The sequence below is a fragment of the Pinus tabuliformis genome, chromosome 5_1 (genome assembly GCF_031772625.1).
Source record: "Pinus tabuliformis cultivar Carrire ecotype Pingquan chromosome 5_1, CPIR1, whole genome shotgun sequence".
Taxonomy (NCBI): Eukaryota; Viridiplantae; Streptophyta; class Pinopsida; order Pinales; family Pinaceae; genus Pinus; species Pinus tabuliformis.
Window position 1 is genome coordinate 910,837,879 of NC_142305.1, and position 21,722 is coordinate 910,859,600.

General features: G+C 34.1%; 1 pseudogene; it reads left to right on the forward strand.

Annotated features, from left to right (window-relative positions):
* Window positions 1-17,043: 17,043 nt before the first annotated feature.
* Window positions 17,044-17,361, forward strand: LOC149167773 (protein HCC2 pseudogene; annotated as a pseudogene).
* Window positions 17,362-21,722: the final 4,361 nt, after the last annotated feature.

The window sequence follows — 21,722 nt, forward strand, 5'->3', positions numbered from 1 at the left end:
CATCCAATAAATGATTTTCATACAATTTTTCCACTTGTAAACCCATAAAAAAGCCTAATCTGATTGTTGACATGTTGATAAAGGATTGTGCAATACGCTACCCTAAAAGGAGTTGAGGAAAGAGGAATAAGGTCCATGAATGGCCTAGCAGTTCATGAGAGAACATGAAAAAGGTATTCCATGTTTATATAGAGCTAAAGGGGTATTCAATACAACAACTTAATGGGTGGGATTGTGGATAGGTGAGAAATTATAGTTATTTTGGAGTAATAAGGTACAAAGTTGAAAAAACAAAATTTATTACAAACCTTTTTCCTTATACATTGAAATGAATTACTCTTAACAAGAGTTAAGGATAAAACATTTACAACGACTATTTTCCATCGTAATGTGATCAATAATGTTTGGATTTAGATGCCATGTGTCCAATAGTGAGCATGAGGTAATGTAGAGAAAATGGATATATATATATATATAGATATAAACAAAAGAAGAAGAAAGTGCATTGTTAAGAGGTACATTCATTCTCCCTATCTCCTCCCCTTAATAATATTAAGTCTCTAGCATTGAATAGTAGTGAAAGATAATAAAATTCTAAAATATTTTAGAATTTATAGTCTCACAATAAAATATGATACATTCTATCATATCCTCGTCATAGAAGTGATTTAATCTCTAATAGAGACAATCATTTTGACTAGTTACTTAATTTAGAAAAACAAGATAAGTAACCTATTAAAAACTAGGATAATACTAAGAAGGGGTGAATCAATATTACGTATATTTTTACTAATTTTTAATATTATTTATGTTATAACCAAAGAATAAGAGCACAACAATTATATAAATCTCAACATTTGCTTTGTGCATACTACTAATAAGGATAGAGATAAAAAAGATAAAAAATAAAAATAAAAAATAAAAAAATTGGGGTATTTCATTAGAATCATCATGACTTGTTATGAAGGGAAAATCTCATGCTAAGTTGTATTGCATTGAAATTCATTTAATAATACTTACTAAAAATAGTGTAAAAAATCTAAGGTCCAAAACATAAAAAAAAATAAAATAAATAAATAAATAAATAATAAAATAAAATAAATAATAATAATAATAATAATTTTAGTGAATATGCAGAATATGATCGATCCCAGAGGGATTGGGGGCATAAGAAGTAGGGTTTCCTTAAGACCTAACAAGTACATCATCCGTGGATTATAGTGAGAACATAATACACAATGATGGGCCGCCCAAGGATTTTTGTAAGGAGGATCGATAACGCCTCAAGTCGGCAATTGACTTTCTCCACGCGTCGAAACGGTTTGTTGAAGAAAGCGTATGAGATGTTTATGCTTTGCGACGCAGAAGCCGTCGTCATCATCTTCTCAAATAAATTCTATTTATAAATCATAAATTAGGTTAAATTATGTTATTGGAACATAATTTATGCTATCTTAGTTATATAAAGTAGAACAATCCAAAATTGTTACAGTGGAACCATCCTAAGAAATTTAAATCTATAAATTAAATAGTTGGTATAAATATAAATCAATTGGAAATTTAAATCTAGAATTATAAATTAAATGGTTGGCATAAATATCAATCAATAATAATCATTACGACCTATTTAATATATTTGATATAATTTTGTTTTAAATTATAATTAAAAATAATTAATATATAAATTATATATATATAATTCAAATAACATGAAATAAAATTATGGCTATAGAAATTTAGTTTTATTTTATTATAAAATTTTTAATTTATAAATAAATTTTATTATAATAATATTGTTTTTCAAAACTATAACTCACTTCATCATCTTTATATGATGTTTTTGTTCATATGGCATTTTTTTAGCTAATCAATTTAATTAAAAAATGAAAAAAACATAATTACTTTAGGAACAAATTTCAATTACAAATTATGTATGCTATTTAAATATTTTAGAATATCCAAAAAAAATCCTTACTATCTACTTAATAATTATTTATAATTAAATTAAAATTAAACCCTATAACTTATTACTATATTATAAATAAATTTTTAAATAAAACTCATTTAATCATAGAATATAAGTGATAATTTATACACTAATTCTAATACATAAAAATGATATAATGTAATAAGTTCTTTTAACGTGTGCTTGTTATAAACCCTTGAATTGGTATGAAACAAAAAATACATGTTAACTAATAAAACACACAATATCGATTATAGTAAAAAAAAAAAATTAAAAACACCCTATTTGTTGGACAATAGGTTCCATTAGTTGGCAGTTTATGTTTTCTAAGAACGGGAACAGGGTGTTGAAGAAAGCATAGGAACTGTGGGTGCTCTGTGACACTAAAGTGGTACTTAATGGTTCCCCCGGAGGGATGCTCTCTGAATTCAGTGGTCTAAGTGTGTATGATCAACATGTATTTTACCTGGTTAGAATGCCTGCTTTGTTGCAGTTTTTGCAGAGAGAAATAATATCGCTCGCGTTGGTTACAACCACTGCTGCTTTTTAGCGTAAAAGGTATATGCACAGAGAAATAAAAGAGTTTTGGCCACAAATCTTCGGGTGTCTACTGTTGAAAGGTGCCATTAACCGGTTGTTAATTTGCATTTTGGAAGGCCACATTTCTCATTGAAAGCATAGCCTATAGAATAGCATTTGGCATCTCAATTTTGTCGAACCAAAATTTGAAGGACGGAGCACAAAACCAAACTTAAACACTCACAAAATAATTTAGAAGAACACCATAGACAAAATAAGTTAGAAGAACACCATACACAACATAATAGAGTTTTTTCTCTCTAACTCTAATTTCATAGAATCGTTTTAGAATGCAGGCTTAAATTAAGTTTAAACTCTACCACGGGATTAATAAATCTATTAGCTAAATGGGAGTAATTTGGAGTTATGTCTAGCACTTAATTAATTATGACCTCCTTTTGCCTACTTAAATCAATCCAAAAATTTGTTTTACCTCTACATGCTATTGTTCTCAGCATTATGTCACACAAGTTTTTCTTCAATATTCCAAACTATATATTCTACATACCTTTTCATTTCTAATTTAGCTTCATCTTTCCTATGGTCTTTATCTTCAATATCAGGGCTACTTTTTAAGAGGGTCCTTCAAACGTTCACTTTAATGGTGGCTTACAATAGCTTATTCAAAAAGAAGTTGTGGATGGAGCAAATTCCTATCTACCAAATTTCACTCAATATAATGGCTACAACTTGTGACCCTCTTCCTCTAGATACACCATACACATATTCTTCCACACGATGACTACTATGGTGGCATACAATGTATAGCGATGGTAGCTTATGGCCCTAGCTTACAAAATCATCCTCTACTCATTATGTCTACCATCTGCATTTGCTACTGTATATTCTGTGTGTAAATGAGCTCTACTATTGTTGTTAGAGATTGTTCCTCAATACACAAAGGCCAGTGTTCGATAGTTGATGAAGGTGGCTTCTCAATTTTCTTTCAATAGTGGTTGTTCAAACAATAGGCAATTCTACAAAACAACAATAGCTTGAAAAGCCTCAATCTACTTTGATTCTTTGACTTACCTGGCTAGTTTATTTTCCTTTAACTTGCTTTGGCTTCCTTCGATAGCCAGGTCTCTCTAGCTCTAATACCACTTTCATGGTCAAAGGAGGAAACCAAACTTCAACACTCACAAAATAATTCACAAGAATACCATAAAGAACATAATAGAGATTTGGATCTCTAATTGGAACTTCATTGAATTTTTTGAAGATACATGATTATATAGACCCAAAGAAACTCAAAGTGAACCCTCTAGAAATATCATTAGAATGGTAATTATGGTTGTGCTAATTTTAATTCATATATACATAATTAATTGTTCTTAAATTTATACAGTGTTAAAAACTACCATCTGACTAGAAAAATTGGTAATAATTAGGTCTAACAAAATATATGCCAAATGCATTTAGAAATGAATGCAATGAAGTTTTGAGATTTTTTTGCCACATTTCTTTTCTCTAATATTTGTTTGGACCGATTTGAGAAAAGATTTAAATGTTAGATGTACAATATTTCAATGGATTTGTTTAGTTTTCTAAAGATAATTTTTTTAATTAAATGGAAGTCATTGGTCTCTCTTTTTACTTTGAAGAGAAGAATACTAGAGAGAAAAAATGAAAGAGTATTTGGAAAGAAGGAAAATATTATAAAAATAACTTAAAAAGAAGTCATTTCAAAATTTTATTTTTGAAACTTGTTGTTTTTTAACCATTTCTAAGTCAAGTTTGCATATTTGAGAAACTTATCACATCCCCTATTATACATAGAGTGTTTGTTGTACCTATTGCCTCAAAATCTAACATCTCTTGTGAGGGAACTCATAAGACAAGGGCTATACCAGGTGACAACATTATGAGTTGTGGCCCACTATCACCATAGCCACCACCTCCTGCTCTTTAGTCGACATTCACCATGAGGGAGGCTTCCCTATGTAGGTCGCCTAATTAATAGTCAATTCTAAGGCTTAGAGGTGGTAAGGATAGGCTAAGGAAATGTACTCAACTTAAGGGCATGGCTCAAACTATCATGGATAAGGCAAGAGTTACCCTTCAAATGGCATATCTAGGGCATGAGTAACCTAGGGTTTGTAAATAGGAAAGTTTAATAGGAATCTAGGTACACAATGGCCAAGAAAAGGATTTCATAGATGAATATGATCAATTTTAGTGATAAAAACCTTTCAACAAGCGGCAAGTTGAAATGTAGGGCTAGATTAGTCTTTATCTAAGGCAAAGATTGTCTAGGGCTTATGACATCAGCCCTAAAACAAAATAAATATCCATGGGAAAAGGATGATTTTGAGGTTTCAATTTGTTACCAACCACATGTGAAACCCTTCCACAAGCAAACACATGCACCCTAGTTGAATTTCAGCCCTAACCCTAGCCTAGTGGCTTTCCTTAAAGGACAAAAAAATCAAGAGAGGAGAGAGAGGTTAGGTTTTATGGAAAATTTATGGTGTGATAACCAATGTGGGAAGGCCAATGCTTGATCATGGGTGGATTCTAGAGGGAGATTTACTTATGAAGAATCAAACCCTAGAATGGAGTAAGGGATAATGAAAAATCTTAGTTTCATCCCTAGTTATCGTTTTATGAGGGAACAAAGTCATTGAGGAGAGATTATCATGAAGACTCATTAAAGGGATCGTCACACAAGTCTTAAAAGGGTAATGCATACAATATCATTTCCAATATTTCATAGAAAAATATTCAGTATAAAATAGCACATAGAAACCCTAATGATATACATTCCATGTAATAACCATAATGATATTCGAATACATTACAAGTAAATTCATCAACCAATTATTTATTACTCCAAAATGACATCTCCAAATCAAGAGAAAGTATCCATAAGAAAATACTCCACAAAATATCACATCTCCACAAGAAATAATTATATTTTAGCTAGGTTAGAATCTGTTAGGGAGGTTGAATTGATCCACAAGTGATGATGACAACAAAAATGAGGAGACCTTCATTTATTAGTTCTACCTAAAGTAATTTAGGACTATTGAATCCCATAAATCAAGCTTGATACAAAAGGAATTTCAGTTACAAGCTAACCCACTAGCTAAATGACAAATTAGGAAAAAAATGCCCACATGTGTGAGTCGTAGCCTCCAAAACTACTGACATCATTCCCTTTTATGGCTTTATATGTCATGTCACAATGTGTTGAGGTGTGAAAAAGTGTCAAGGTTCCTCTATCATCCAAAATTTGAGGAAATTCCCTCAAATCTACCTCAATCCTCATTTGGGTTCCCAAGTCTAGCTAGGGTGCCATCATGTCTACTCCATGGGTCCTTAATAGTCAAAATTAGGCTTTCTCTCTATAGCATCAAGGTTCCTTCAAGTGCCACAATCCCTCCCAAGTTTCTCGGTGGGAAACCATCCTCATCTTGGCTATAAATCAAGTCTTTCCCATCCAGTTCTATCAAGGCCAATTTGGGGGCACGTTGCATCCATTAATGTCATCATGAAGAATAATATATGTTGGGTCAAAGAAAAACAACATCCTAGGTCCTAATGATGCTTCGGGACATGTAGCATCTTCTCCTGTTATTAGGAGGCTTAACTCTCTCAACATTGGATCTAATAAGCCACATATCTCTTTGAAGGGGCCTAGTTAATTGTGAAGTGGGTTCCCTCAAGGCATGTGTTGCAATGGACCACCTCACAGAACAACATGAAGTCAAGTGAAAGCCAGCATCCATCATATACTAAGATCATATATGCATCTTAGTGAATTGAACTGGAATGTTAAGGGCATATTAATACTTCAAACAAGGATTACTTTCAGATATCTAGATAAATTACCATGAAATTATTTCCTACCTTGAAAGATGTGGCTAATAATTAACCCTATTAGGTGCTTCTAACCCTCAAGAGGAAGTGAAAGTTTCAAGGTACACCCCTCCATCACTAGGTGTTAGTGTAAGATATATGATAGTGGAGGGGAAAAGGCTTAATGTCCGAGAACCATAGTCAATGGGACCAACTTATGGGAAGTCCACATCCTGAGTGTATGAATGTGAGGAGGGAGAAATCATGGAGGCATGAGTTATCCCTCTCAGCATAATTTTTCCATCCATCTTGTGGGCCTCTTACTTCTTGATAATACTTTATATTACTGCATATAGCTCAAGGGTTAGAGCTTTCTCTTTATGATGTAGCATATATATTTTCCCTTAAGATGAGACGATTTATTTCTCATCGGGGATGGGACATGCAAGGGTTCATTTTAGTGTACCGGAACATCATATGCTTAGGAAGTGGGTGATGGCTAATGGGGTTAGAGGTCCTGCTAGGCTTTTACCCATGCACTAACTTATGTCTTAGGCATATTTTACATTTCTCATTTCTCATTTTTATTATGTTGTATCCATGATATGATTTTCCATTCTTTTAGGTACATCAACCTCCAAGGCAATAGTTTTCCATCCCTACTCAAGGAGTGTGATCATGTGAGTGACAAATTACAAACAACCAATGACAAATTAGGCCCAAATAATGACAAATTCATTCAAATACCTTTATATCAGGTGCCACAATGTCAAATTTAGTAACCATGGTTGCACCAACACTAGGAGATATTACATCTTACCACCTTGATAGCAATGTATCCTCTCATAGTGTTTGTACATGCCAAAATAACATAAGTTGAAAATAAGTACTTCAAATTTATTCTTAGTAAATATTTGTCAATTGTAAAATTAAATATATAACCAATTATGTGTCATCAATTAAAAAATGCAATAGCATAATACATATACCTCTTGTGGATAAGATCCTTCATCAAGTCATGGAAAGTATGCCTACAATGAGAGCATAGATGTGGTGCTACTTACCTTGAACAAAAAATATTGGTTTTCCTAATTGGATCATATGGTCTATATTTAATGTATCTTGAAGGCCCTACACTTGGAGGTGTAAGATATTCCTCCTATGGATTTCATCTAGATGTTTCCACAAACAAACTATGCTACACTGAACTATGTGTGAGATGTGTTCTCCAATTGCTAATCACAACAAGGTGATTTGAAATTTGAGGTTCCTATGATGGGGGGTTATTAGGAATATGGTAGGGAGAAAGTGAACCTATTAATGTATTATGCCTAGCATTTTTTCAATCTTATATGGAGCCATGATCACTCACCTAGAATTCACTACTGTCAAATTATTTAACATGGATACCAATTATGAGGTTGTCCCATAATTTCCATAGAAAATCTAATGGTGCATCCCTATTATTAAAAGGAGTTTTATCAAAAGACCCATAAACCAATGGCTAACATAGTTCTTTTCACATGGATCAAATGTGCGCCAATCCATGCAAATACGTTGCTTCCTCATATCAGGGGTTTCGTTAATTCTTGGATAATTAAATAACTCCAAAAACATTTTATTGGTAATATTCAAATCTTTCACTTTCTCTTTACTGATACTAGTGGAGTAGAATTATCTTATCATGCCCCTTATCTATTAAATGATATTTGTTAGTTTACCATTGGCACAATTAATGGAGGAAATTATGTTCTCAAGGGATATGGCTAATGAAATTCATGATGGTCCCATTATGTTAATGAGTTCCTCAATCAATATTTTTTATTTATTACATAATGAGTTCCTCAATCAATATTTTTTATTTATTTAAATCATTTATAATATACGTTTGTAGTTTGAGATTGATAAATCTACAACAAAAACATTACATTAAAATTTTGCATTTTTATTTCATTAGAAAAAATTATATGTGATACTTACCTCAACCAATTTAACCTTCAGATGAGCTTTACCATGAGCATGGATGTGTTCTCTCTTAGTTGGGATCCTTCAACCAAATGGTAAATCATGGCCACGGAGGATAATGAGACCATGCAAACTTTTTCTTAATATGTATAGAGAAACACCCACATGTTATCTTTTAAAATGTTGACTTACCATATATAATTCATCTAATATCTTAATAGAAATAAATAATAGATGGCATACCACAATTTTGAAAGGATAGAAGGATGTAAAAATACAAAAAAAATCCATAGAATAATGAAAAAATAATACATAATTTTTTTTTAGGATTATTGTGTTACTTTAAATAAGGGAGAGTCCAACAATAAATAATTTCATAAGAAAATGTTTGCTTTTTCCTCCTTTTCCTTGCAATCCTGACTTAGTAGCATTCCTATTATGAGAGGCGGGGAGAGAAAATGGCTATGTTCATATCTTCGGTGAAAGACATAAATCTAGATGTCTTAAACTAATCAGTATGTTGCACTGAGACTATAATAGATGGAGATATTGCACCCTTCCATTCTTCTTTCTTTTTGGATATTTGTAATGTTTTTTTCCAAGTAGACTTGGTCACATCTAGGTGGTGTTTTAGAAGTTGGGTCTTGAAGGGATGCGAAAGGAGTTATTGATTATTCAAGAAATGTTTTTATCCACATGTAATATAATCCTTATAAATGGACGATGATTAGAATTTAATTCAGCTTAACAAATTATGATCTTGGATACTACAAAGTACTAAATAATTTGTATGGTTAATGGTTGAGTTAATATAATGAGATATATGTAGATGCAACTCATAAGGTAGTTTTGTCAATTACAGTTTTTAACGTAAATTTTTATGTGAAATTATTAGTATTATATTTTAAATTCCTTTGGTATTACTTTTTTTGAAAATCTTATGAAATGTATCATTTGTTATTAGAGTTTATTGGATTTAAGGGGATTTCTTTGTCATTATGGTTCTTTTTTTTGTGAAGTGTAAAGTTATTTTGTGTTTACTATAAGCAAATTTTTGAGTGGGATATTTTCATAATAGACTTGTGTAAATAAAAATCACAAGTATTTCAAGGACATGAATAGAAACTTTTAATCGCTAGAGCATCAATTTATGGAAGGTAAGGATAGAAGATATTCTAGTGGATAGGGAGTAGTAGATTCTCTTCATCTAGGTATAATATTCATTGTTATATGGAAAGAACATTTCCAAAATAGAATAATGAAGGAAAGAAATATCATTAGGAGAATTTTCAGGCCTAAAATGCGAATCCTAATGAAAATAATATAAAAATAGTAAAAGTAATAAAATAAGAGTTATGAATTTTTAAAGGAAGATAAATTCTCATATATCTCCTTAAGTTTTACTCAATTTAAAGTGTAGAAACCTTTTTGATGTGGAATTATATTTTTCATTAAGTGAGTGCTTGGTATGCATAATTTTGAGTAGACCCACATCGGAAAAAATTGAAATTGCATGAAAAAATATCTTTCTTTCAAGAAATACATTTTTTTCATGCATTTTCAATTTTTCTTAGTGTGGGAGTACTTAGAAGTATGTAAAGTGAGAACTCATTGGATACAAAACCTAATTCCATGTCCAATGATCTTTCACACTTGAAATTTGACTAAAATTATAAGTCGATATGTCAAAAATATGATTAAAAATAGTTGTATTCTTATTTTCGCTACAAAAAATTTACCCTTAGGGATGACATTATCATCTTGAATCCTATTGGTTCTCTTTAAGTTATTTTTTAAGTATATTTTTCAATTTTAGACTCATTTTCTACCTTAAAATTAATCTGATGGATACAACTCTACCTCTCATATTTGGTGTTGTTCAATGTCTCTAGAGAAGAAAATGTAAATAAGTTCTAGGATAAGTTTGGAAACTTATATTGGTCAAAGCACCTAATAAACAAGTTGTTTATATTAAAGAAGTTATATCACCTTAGAAGGTGATCCTATCATGAAGAATCCAAATTCCTTTAGTATTATTGTGTTGATCAACAGTTATTAATCAATACTACTTTTTAGAAATCCTTCATACAAACAATAATGTTTTTTTCCTTTCCAAGCACTTAGTGATTTTAGAGTATTGTCGGTTATGAGTTCCTCTTCCAACCCTTTTCTCCCCACAAGTCTTGTTTCCTAAAATACTCCAACACACATCCATTTTTCATGCATGTGGGTTCTAGGAGACCTTTTTCCATTATACTCATTTCTTATCCCATATCGCGCAATATTGCAACCTTCATTTTTCACCTTGTAACACACAAAATGCACCCCCATATAGTTAATTCAATGTATGTCGATTGTGGGGGACCTCATTTTTAATTTCAACATCCACACATTTCTACAACCAAAATATTTTCTTCCACACTACTTTAAACAACCCTCAAAGTCTATTACTTGGTCATATTTCTTACCACAATTTTTTTCTTCTATTATCCTCTATACTTAGCCCCTTTTTTCACATGCAGTGTAGGATTCCTTATCTCATACCATCCCATAGTATCCCATTATATTGCATCATGCATCCCATACTCTTGTATTCTCTTAAGTCCATAACTATTTTTCTAAGACACGTTAAATTTCCATAGCTAGTGCATATATCACATGATCTAACTCACTTCTATATTGAATGAGGAACATTTTTTTGTTGATTTTTCCCCAACCTTTTAGTTCTTAGCCACAATTATTATTTTTTAACCACTTTTTTTGACATGCATTGACCCTAAGTTCAACACTAAGTCCAACCATTCTAGTTCCTCTCCTGCATTTGGCTAGGTCTTTCTCCCATACATAAAAGGAACCAATGATATCATTGTTAATATTTTGGCCAAAAGGAACATAAAAACCATATTTAAGCCCTGTAAAACTCTTAAGTAAGAATTTTTTTCATCCAAAGATAAGTCTGACCACATGTTATGTTTAGGACTCTATCAAATTCCTTGTCCCTATAAGAAATCTTACATTAGCTAAACAGATTGCCCCTTCAGATCCCGCTTTAAATAAGATATTATTGATACCAACCATCATAGGTTATGAATTTTTGTCATCGCTAAGCACATTTTTAATTCTATTTACCTCACATGCATTGATCAATTTGAAAATGTAGCATATATTCTTTTTCATAACTATAAAACCATTTGAGAAGGTCTTGAGATTGAGAAGGACCCCAAAATATTCAATAAGGAAGATGGTTATGGTCTAAGTTATTCTTAGAAGTTGATCATCTATTAACTCACTCAATTATTTATTTCCTTTATTTTGTTTTACTCACCCTCCTAGTTGTCCTATTCTTTCATTACCCTCCTCCCTGCTTCCTTCTTATCTCATTTGTTTTTCAATTTAACTCTACCCATTTTCTTAAAATGTTCTTTTGACATATTATTATTTAATATAACATGTTTTTTCTTTGACACTCCTAATATTGAGATTCTCTATATTTGTGTGTGTGTGTGCACGCGCGTGCGTGCGTGCCTGCGTGCATGTGTGTTTATTTTCTTATTCAGACCTTTGACTTGCTCTCTTAGAAAATTATTAATTTATTTAATGGCTACCTTGTGGTCTATTCTATTTAAGAACTCCTATACACTCGTTCATGATGGGTGGGGTGTCCATCCAAAACATTGGACATGTTAAAACTTTTACATAGTTTTCTTCTGAATTTTTTTGACAAAATGAATAGGATTAATGATACAATTAATACCACTTATGTCCACGTTAAATGATATATTAATGTATTTATTTGTTGAGTTTGTTTAATAAGCATCAAAAGAAATATTGTGAGTAGAGTTAGGGACTACTTTGTGGACACTCTAAAAACGCGGATTATAAGATCATGACTTCTAATCATTTGTTTCTTACAAATGGTATTCTGGAAGAAAAAAAAAAAAAAAACTCAATAAATCTTAGATCGTAAGGATTGTATGTGTTGATTGAGTGCCTAAATTCTTTGACTTTTCCAAACTAATTTAATGGTATGCATGTAAATTCGACACCCAAAAAAGACATATAGTTCAAGAAAGGTGGTAGGACTCTTATTCCCATACAACCTACTGAATTAAAGAAAATGCTTCAATTTCTAAAAGTGTATAAAGTTTTAAGATTTTAAGAATGGATACTTTCCTTAATAATTATGATGGAAGGGCTTGTCTTCTTAAGAATTTTTTTGAAGAAAACAACTGAGGATCTAGTTAATTCTAGTAAGATGGAGGTAAGTACAATAAATAGCTTATATTGAGAATCTTCCAGATTTCTTGCTAGAATAACTAACAATGAAACCATAGACCCTAATTATTTTCTATCTATATTGCATTATTTTTCTCATGAGGGAGCCTCAGTGAATTGGGATCATGCAATATCAGCCATATTTTCTTATGATTTCGGGAATTTTAATCAAACAAAGAAATTTTGCATGACTTCATATCTCATCTACACCATTATGATTTACTATAATTTTTTCAATGGTTTACCCAAGTCACAACCCACCAATTTTAACGAAGATCTAGTACAACTTGGGTATCGATCATTGCGCAAACATAATACTTAATTCTATTTTTATCGTGTACATAGATCTTTCCTTACAAAATATATAGATAGGTTGGTTCATTTACAAAATACATAAATAGGTTGGTTCATTTTTTGGATAGTAGATGTTCTTATGAAGCCCTTAATTTTCTAAACGGGAAGAGTGTTTTCCATTTGAAATAAGGATTTTCCTTCATTTTAATATTTGGGAAGAGTGTTTTCCATTTGAAATAAGGATTTTCCTTCATTTTAATATTTGGGTTTTAAGGGAAGACATTTTTTCTTCTATTTTATGTATGGGATAAGTTATTTCTAGCAAAAATCTATTGAGAATGTAGGAATTGTGCCACTTTCTTCAACGAGGAGAGGAAAAAATAATTTAACTCACTTCCTATCAGAATTGGCTACTTAAGTGTTAAAATAATCTTTCATCTAAACTAAAATAATTAGGAATTAACCTAGGGTTTTGACCTTAGCCCATCTTTACAACTCATATTAGTTTTATAGGATATGATTGATTTCTTAAAGAAAGGCATATAGAAGGTGGACGAGATTGTTAGATTTTAATTGATAAACAACAAGAAATTAATGAAGATCCCACTACCATATAGAATTCAAATAAAAAGTAAATTTAACATGAATATTTTACCAAAAGTGTTAATTCAACTACACAACAATCTTATAACAAGACCTATACATCTCATGGGATAAGTCAATTGGGAAAATTCAATGAATATGTCATTAGAGTTAGATGAGTATGCAACTTTCATTAATGCTCATGTGAATATTTTAGCATATGATTATTAAAACCCTTTTCATATAAATATTAGTCTTATTTCTTTCTAGTTTTTTTCTTTATTTCATTTATTTGTTTTTGTCTTTATTTCATTTATTTAAAAGAGGAGTGTCACCTCTATAAAAACAATGGGGTAATTTTTTCTCTCAAATGTTGTTTGTGAGACTTTGACTAGTTCTGATATAGGAATCAATTGTTTCAAGAAATCTCAACAATCGGCCCCACGTTTGCTATTCCCTTTTCAGTCCAATCTTTTTCTGCTCTGATCGGATCTCCTTTGTAAAAGCCCGAACACTGGTATTTTCCCTTTTTAATAGAACTGCTCGCGATTCTCCATAGATCGTCTCACCTTACATCCAACAGTCCAGGTTATATCGCAATCACAAATCGCTATGGGCAAGTTCTTAGGTCTCGTACACACATATAAAATGTTGCGATACGATATATTCAATGGTCCCACCACTCATCGCATATTACAGTTTCAAAATGCTCCAGGCCCACTTCCTTTCCAAATGAAAGATTGTGATGTGATGGATCGCAATAGCACCTCGTACTATCTTACGACCTGAGTTCCGATCACACACAAAGGCTTTATTGTGATGCGGTATTTTGGTGATTGCACATCGCAGTTCCTTAAGGCCTGCAGGCTGCCCCTTTGTAAACAAATATTGTGATGCGATATCGGATGATCCAATGGTCGACGGGATTTCACACCGTTGGTTGGAACTTAGATCAACAGTTGGGATTTAAGAGAGCTTCAACATGATTAATAATATTAAAGGCTGTGATTCCATTGAATTCTGGGTTTTATATCATAAATCATAAAAACAGAGAAATATTCAACTCTGTCCCGAATACAAATAATGATAAATGAAATGAGAGTTTCTACAGCATCATTATATAAACACACACACGGCATCAATTATTCATTAAAAAAAATGGTTACAGAGTCTTGCCTTTGGCTCTATTACAACGATTAAAAGACCTTTGTTTTAATCTGGAAATCCACACTCTATTACTTGACTCTTGCTTCACTCAATCCTCTCTCTCTGCCCATCCGTCTACATTACATTTTTCTTCTTTTTATTAATCCCATCCTGTCTAACAACTCAATCCCCATTCTTAAACAATCTAACAGCGAAATCACTATTTTCCAGCTATATCACACACCTATGCTAACAAATTATCTTTGAATCTAAAATAAGACAATTTCTACTAATTAAAATAATGAAATACAACTCATTTATTGAGAGATCCTGTTAAACTCACATGGATAGCAAGACAGATATGAGAAAGATAAATCAGTGAGTACAATTTTTATTAACAATAGATGTACATTTATAGTACAATAGGTGACTCTTGGGATTCAGATCCCAAAGTCTCTTGGACTGCTTTGTCCATTCAACTTCCACGCTAACCCTTTAGGATTAGGTGTCCAACATTCCCCCCCTTAATCCGAAGGGTTATGTATGAGTCCAAGAAAAGAGCTGTAATACAAAATGTGCAAAGAATGCATGGCAGCACTAGGCTGATTGTGCTCTATGAAATGTTGGTATAAAGGGCGGTGGTTTAAGGATGACCACCAACACTGGAACGCTTAGTGCAGTTCTCGGAACTCTTCCAAAACTAGCAAGAAACTGAAGTTTTCTGCTAGAGGAAGTGATCCTATTGTTTTAAAGAGGGAAACCTTCAACCATAAAAGGGAGGTCTTACCCCGCATAAAAGGTAAAACTTCAACCTGAAAAGGGAAGTCTCAACCTGTGATGGTTTAAGGATAACCAACAACTCTGGAATGCTTAATGCAATTCCTGGAACTCTTCCAAAACTGGCAAGAAGCTGGTGCCTTCTGCTAGAGGAAGTGTTCTCAATCTGTGATCACGGGCATCTTTGTCTCTGGCTGCAACTCTGAAACTTGTGTGGCAGGTTGTGGCTCAGGCTCGCTTGATGTGACTTTGAAGCTTGTAGATGACCATCATTTCCCCCCCTGTCAGATACAAGGTGAGAAGATGGAGAAAACTCAACTGCAAGACTGTTCAGTACTCTGGAACAAGTTCTGACATGTGTTTGGAATATCTTCTTGGCTGTTGATGCCCATTGCCAAGAAGCGATCCATCCAAGATGAATCTTTGTTCTTGCAGGACGTTTGTTTTTGAAGCACCTGTGTGAAGAATGGCTGGTTTTATGACAGTGCTCACATGGATGAAGATCAAAACAGTGATCTTTCATATGGCCAACTCGATCACAGTGTTGGCATTTCACGATCTGTTGTTTTTGTTGTTGTTGTTGCTGTGGAAGAGGGGCAGAATCTGGAACAGCTGAAGCTGAACTGTCATGAGGAGCAGGTGAACTGTCATAAATGAATCCAGCACTCTGAAACTGAATGGGCTTGGCATAGTCTGGAATATGAAAGGACAAGTCCTTGTCATATCCAAGACCAGTTCTGTGCTTGTTGTGGACAAGCTGTTCCCAAGGTCTGGTGATGGGCTTGGGAAGTGCAGATTGAGTTTCTGCATCTGTATATAGAACTGCTGCTTTATTTGAATGAACTGTACCATTATTAATATGCTGCTGATGGGTGGTTGTCTCAATGTTCTGAACAGAAACAGGTTCAGAATGGTGTCTATTTTGATGTAGCTCTTCTTGCTGTAGCTGTGATTCAAGTTGTAAAAAATCAATTTTTTCATGTACATCTTGTAAACAACTATGAATATCGGTGAGAAAATCCTTGCTGATTTTGACTGTATTATCCATAGTAGAGAGTATTAAATTGTTCACTAACTCTAATATTGCACCGATTGGAGCCATTTCTAACCTCAAAATAATAAAACAATGAGGAAAAGATGGACACCAAATAAACTTCTGGCAACAACTTCAAATCAGCTTGCAATAGATTCAACATACAGAGAATGGTGATATCCAGAAAACAGACTCCTCATTCAAAAAATGAATTTTCTTCAATTCACCTGAGAATTTAACTTCCAACAAAGCATGCTCCATTCTTCAGCAGGATCCAACTACATTCACAAAACGCATCATCACTAGTTCCTCCCTCTCAAGTATTTTGTTACAAGGTACAGCTGTTCAAGGACAGGCAGTCTAGCTGAATGTTTTAATAATTATAAGATTCCCAACTGTACATTTACCACCATAAATTTGAACTGAATGCTGTTCTTACTTTCAAGTTCTGACAAAAATCAGACTTAAGAAATATCTATGCCCACACTACTCCCAGTGCTCACAAATTAAATCCTGTGTACAAGAATACTCTCCAGCAAGTGTATGAAAGCCTCCTCATTGGCACGTGCAAAGAATTTATTCAAACAAGATAGTCAAAGTCATTGATATCTTAGATTTGAAGAACATGAGGATTAACCCAGTCTTTATTACCATCGATCCCTTGCGTGATACTCCTTCACAATTGCGTGCATATCTCAAAGAATTTCATGCAAAAATAATGGGGTTGACTGGACCTGTAAATGCAGTAAGGCAGGTAGCCCAATTGTACTGTGTTTATTTCAAAAAAACTGATGAAGAAGGATCGGATTACCTTATTGACTGTTCACATAATATGTACTTGAAGGATCCTAACATGGAATTTGTGAGAATGTTTGGGCTGGAGTATAATGCAGAGCAATTGACTGATGCTATAGCTTATGAACTTATATTTCTAATGACATAATGCGCGTGCGCAAGGAATAATGGATTGAGTAATCAAACACATATAAGACATGGGCAGATTTCAGCAACTCCACTGGTCTACAACGATTTCAGCAACATCGTCCTGAAGCGGGTTCACAGTATTTGAAGCGGGTTCTGCTGCCGCTGCCTCCAATCTTGGATCAAGTATTGGTGGATACTTTAAACATATAGCATAATAAAGTTTGAAATTCACAAATCCTATAAGAGTCTCATAAAATTCTACAAATGTTAGCATAACACGAAAATCAACATCAGCATTCCGACTTTCATTAGGTTTATTCTTGATACCCTTTACTTCACCTTTAGGACCATATTTCTCCGCTTCAGAGACACATTTCGTGTGGGCTTGAACACTTTCTCGGTTGAATATGAACCCACAGTCAATACATGAAAGCAGACATAATCACAATCCATACGCGTCGAACTGGGCATAACCATCATATAGTCGCCGATCAGACATCCATACAGTCACAAAATCAAGCGTCCATACAGCTGCCCATCAGACCATACAGCTTGTTTGCAGAGCAAATACGAAAATGGTTCTGGAGCTTAGGCTTTTTGATGTTCCTGTCCGTGAAGCATTGCGTACTCTTAGGAGTCTTGAGGTATTAACTATAGACCGTGGAACTTTAAGTGACGCATTTTTCAGCTTATTGGCCGATTTTCCTGTGTTGAATCGGTTGGTAATCACTGAAGCTGCTTTGGAGAGAGGCGGTACTCAAGAGATACACATTCATCATGAGTCTTTGCGTTATCTTGAGGTTATGCGATGTCGAGCACTTCGAATCTCTGTCAGTTGTTCTCTGCTGGAAACCTTGTCGCTTAAGCGCTCAAGCATTTCATCTGCCATATTGTCATGCCCTTTTCTTCGAGAGCTTGATGTATCTTCATGCCATAAGCTTTCAGATCCAGGAGTTCGTGGTGCAGCTATATTATGTCCATTATTACAGTCCTTGGATATTTCCAATTGCTCTTATGTTAGTGATGATACACTCAGAGAAATTGCAGCTGCTTGTACAGATATCCGTTTTCTTGATGCGTCCCACTGTCCAAATATTTCACTAGAGGCTGTGAGAATGCCAAGGCTTGTTGATCTGAGGATTCATAATTGTGAAGGAATCAATGCTACGTCCTGCGTGGAGGCACCAGAACAAACGGCCACTCGTCTATCCGCAGTGAAATCCGCCGGATCCTTTCTCTGCCCGGGCTAATCATAAACAACTGCAATGGCGTTGTTTACAAGCAAAATCTGCCCTGGAATTACACGTTAGGTGGCATAAAGTCTCAAGCCCTCGGTCGCCGATCTGGAGCAGGTATAACGCATCAAAAAGAGAATATATGACAGAGAGTGGCAGGTAAAGAGGGCACAAATAGGTGTTACTACACAGTAGCACCGAAGCGTTTTGTCAGAGTAGCACAGAAGGAATTCCTTTGAATGAATATTTCCAGGGGATTAAATAGAGGAAATGCTTCTGATAGGAGCGTAAATGTCATAGCTATCATGCAAAAAGGCCACAAAATAGAGCGAAGGGGCATTTAAACACAGGCTTAAGGGCAGCCTTCACAAGCGTTTAGACAGCGGACAGTGGTATATAATTACACCAAACCCAACATAATTACAGCAAACCAATAATTACAACAAAAGTATGGAGCAGAGCGCAGGTAATGGCAGAGAAAGAAACGCATAACAGAGGCAGCGTATTAAATGCAGTGTTTCAGGCAACGTTACGGTAGTGTGCAGCTTCAGAAGAGCAGGGCGCAGGTACAGCGCAGGGATGATAGAATTAATGGAGCGTTACAGAAGACTAGGCCAGCTCTAGTCAGCACTATTCAAGGCAACTCAGACCAGTTGCTCAGTAAAACAGGCCACTCATCAAGGCTCTGATACCATGTTAAACTCACATGGATAGCAAGACAGATATGAGAAAGATAAATCAGTGAGTACAATTTTTATTAACAATAGATGTACATTTATAGTACAATAGGTGACTCTTGGGATTCAGATCCCAAAGTCTCTTGGACTGCTTTGTCCATTCAACTTCCACGCTAACCCTTTAGGATTAGGTGTCCAACAGATCCAACCCTCTCGGTAAAAACTGACTTTTGACCACTCAGGCCAGTGAAATTCAACTTGTTTAGCCACAGCATGTGAACATACTTTCACATTGTTGGCTAAGTCCATATGCTCCTGCATCAGACTCCCAGGGAAGAAAAGAATCATCCTTCAGACTTTCAGGGCTTACCCCATACTCTTGCAATTCGGTTGTTGTTAACCAGCTAGCATCCTCCACTGGTTGTCCTTTCCATTTGACTAGATATTGAAAATAAGTATGTCCTCTAGTTCTTTTGGATACTCTTTTCTCCAAAACAGCTTCCACTTCTTTCTTAACAGTATTTGGCATTTGTTCTTCCCAGTTCAAGGTTTGAACTTCAGCCTCCGTGGTTTCCTCCTGTAGCTCTTTTTTTGTTCCCTTTGCATGGATACAAATCTGCAATATTCAAAATAGGTGATATTCCAATCCCTTCTGGCAATTCAATTTCATATGCATTAGTTGAAAACTTTCTTACAATTCTACATGGTCCTATCTTTTTCATTTTCAGTTTATTGTAAGTCTTAGTAGGAAATCTTTCTTTTCTCAAATATACCATCACTAAATCTCCCACTTGGAATTCCTTCTCTCTTCTTTTTATATCTACTCTCTGTTTGTATTTGCCATTGCTTTCTTGCAATCTGCCATTAACATCTTCTTGTAGTCTCTGCATCTGCTCTGCAAACTCTTCAGCTTTTGCACTTCTCGTCTTTTGTTTACCCAAATTTTTGATCTCATACACACCTCTTGGATTCATTCCAAAAACAATGTAAAATGGACTCATTCCAGTACTTCGGTTTGGGGTGTCATTATAAGCAAATTTAGCCTGAGCTAGTGTTAATACCCACTGCTTAGGATTTTGATACACTAAACTCCTCAATATGTTTCCCAAACTCCTGTTTACTACTTCAGTATGTCCATCTGTTTGAGGATGGTATGCTGAACTAAAACTGACGTTAGCTCCTAATTTCTTCCAAAGAGTTCTCCAAAAATTCCCTACAAACTTTGTATCTCTTCACACACAATACTTACAGGTAATCGATGTAATCTTACAATTTCTGAAAAAAAATAGATTAGCTATGTGTGTTGCATCACTAGTTTTCTTACAAGCAATGAAATGTGTCGTCTTGGAAAATCTATCTACCACAACATAAATGGAATCATTCCCTCTTTGATTTTTTGGTAATCCCAAAACAAAATCCATGCTAACTGCATCCCACAGTCGGTCTAGTATTGGCAATGGATGATACAATCCTGTGTTTTGACTTCTCCCCTTAGCATGCCGACATATCCTGCACTTCTCAACAAACCTCTTAATGTCATTTTGCATTTTTGGCCAATAATAAAAAGCATTCACCTTAGCAAAGCTTTTATCTTGTCCAAAGTGACCAGATAATTCTCCACTATGTTTTTCCTTTATTATGTTTTCCCTCATAGAACAGTTGGGAATACACAACTTGTTGCCTTTAAACAATAAGCCTCCTTGGATGAGATAATCTAACCATTGACTTCTATTATGAACTATTAGATTTTGAACTACTCTATATATGTCTTTGAAATCAACATTATCTTTGTACATTTCAATCATTTCTTCAAATCCTACAACACCAACTTTGAATTCTTGCACAATAAAACTTACCCTGCTCAACGCATCAGCGAATTTATTCAACTTACCACTTGTGTGCTTTATCACAAAATTAAAGCTTTGCAAAAATTCTACCCACTTGGCATGCTTCTGGTTCAATTTTGGCTGGTTGTTTATGAACTGTAATGCTTGATTGTCAGAATACAGTATAAACTCTTTCGGCAGCAAATAATGTCTCCATTTTTTCAAGGCTTTTACAATAGCGTAAAACTCTTTATCATAAGAAGAATACTTATTATTTTCTTCATTCAATTTCTCATTGAAGTACGCTATCGGTCTTTCTTCCTGACTCAGAACTGCGCCAACTGCAACTTCGCTAGCATCTGTTTCAACTTGAAATAATTTTTCAAAATTAAGCAAAGCTAAAATTGATTCTTCTGTGATTTTTCTCTTCAGCAATTTAAAATTCCTATCTGTTGCTTCTGTCCACTTGAATGGTTGATTGGTCTCCTTAATTGTTTCAAGAATTGGTGCACAAATCTGACTAAAACCTCTAATAAACTTTCTGTAAAAACTTGCAAGACCATGGAAGCTTCTTACCTCAAATATATTTCTGGGAATAGGCCAGTTCCAAATTGCTTGGACTTTCTCTGGGTCCATTTTCAA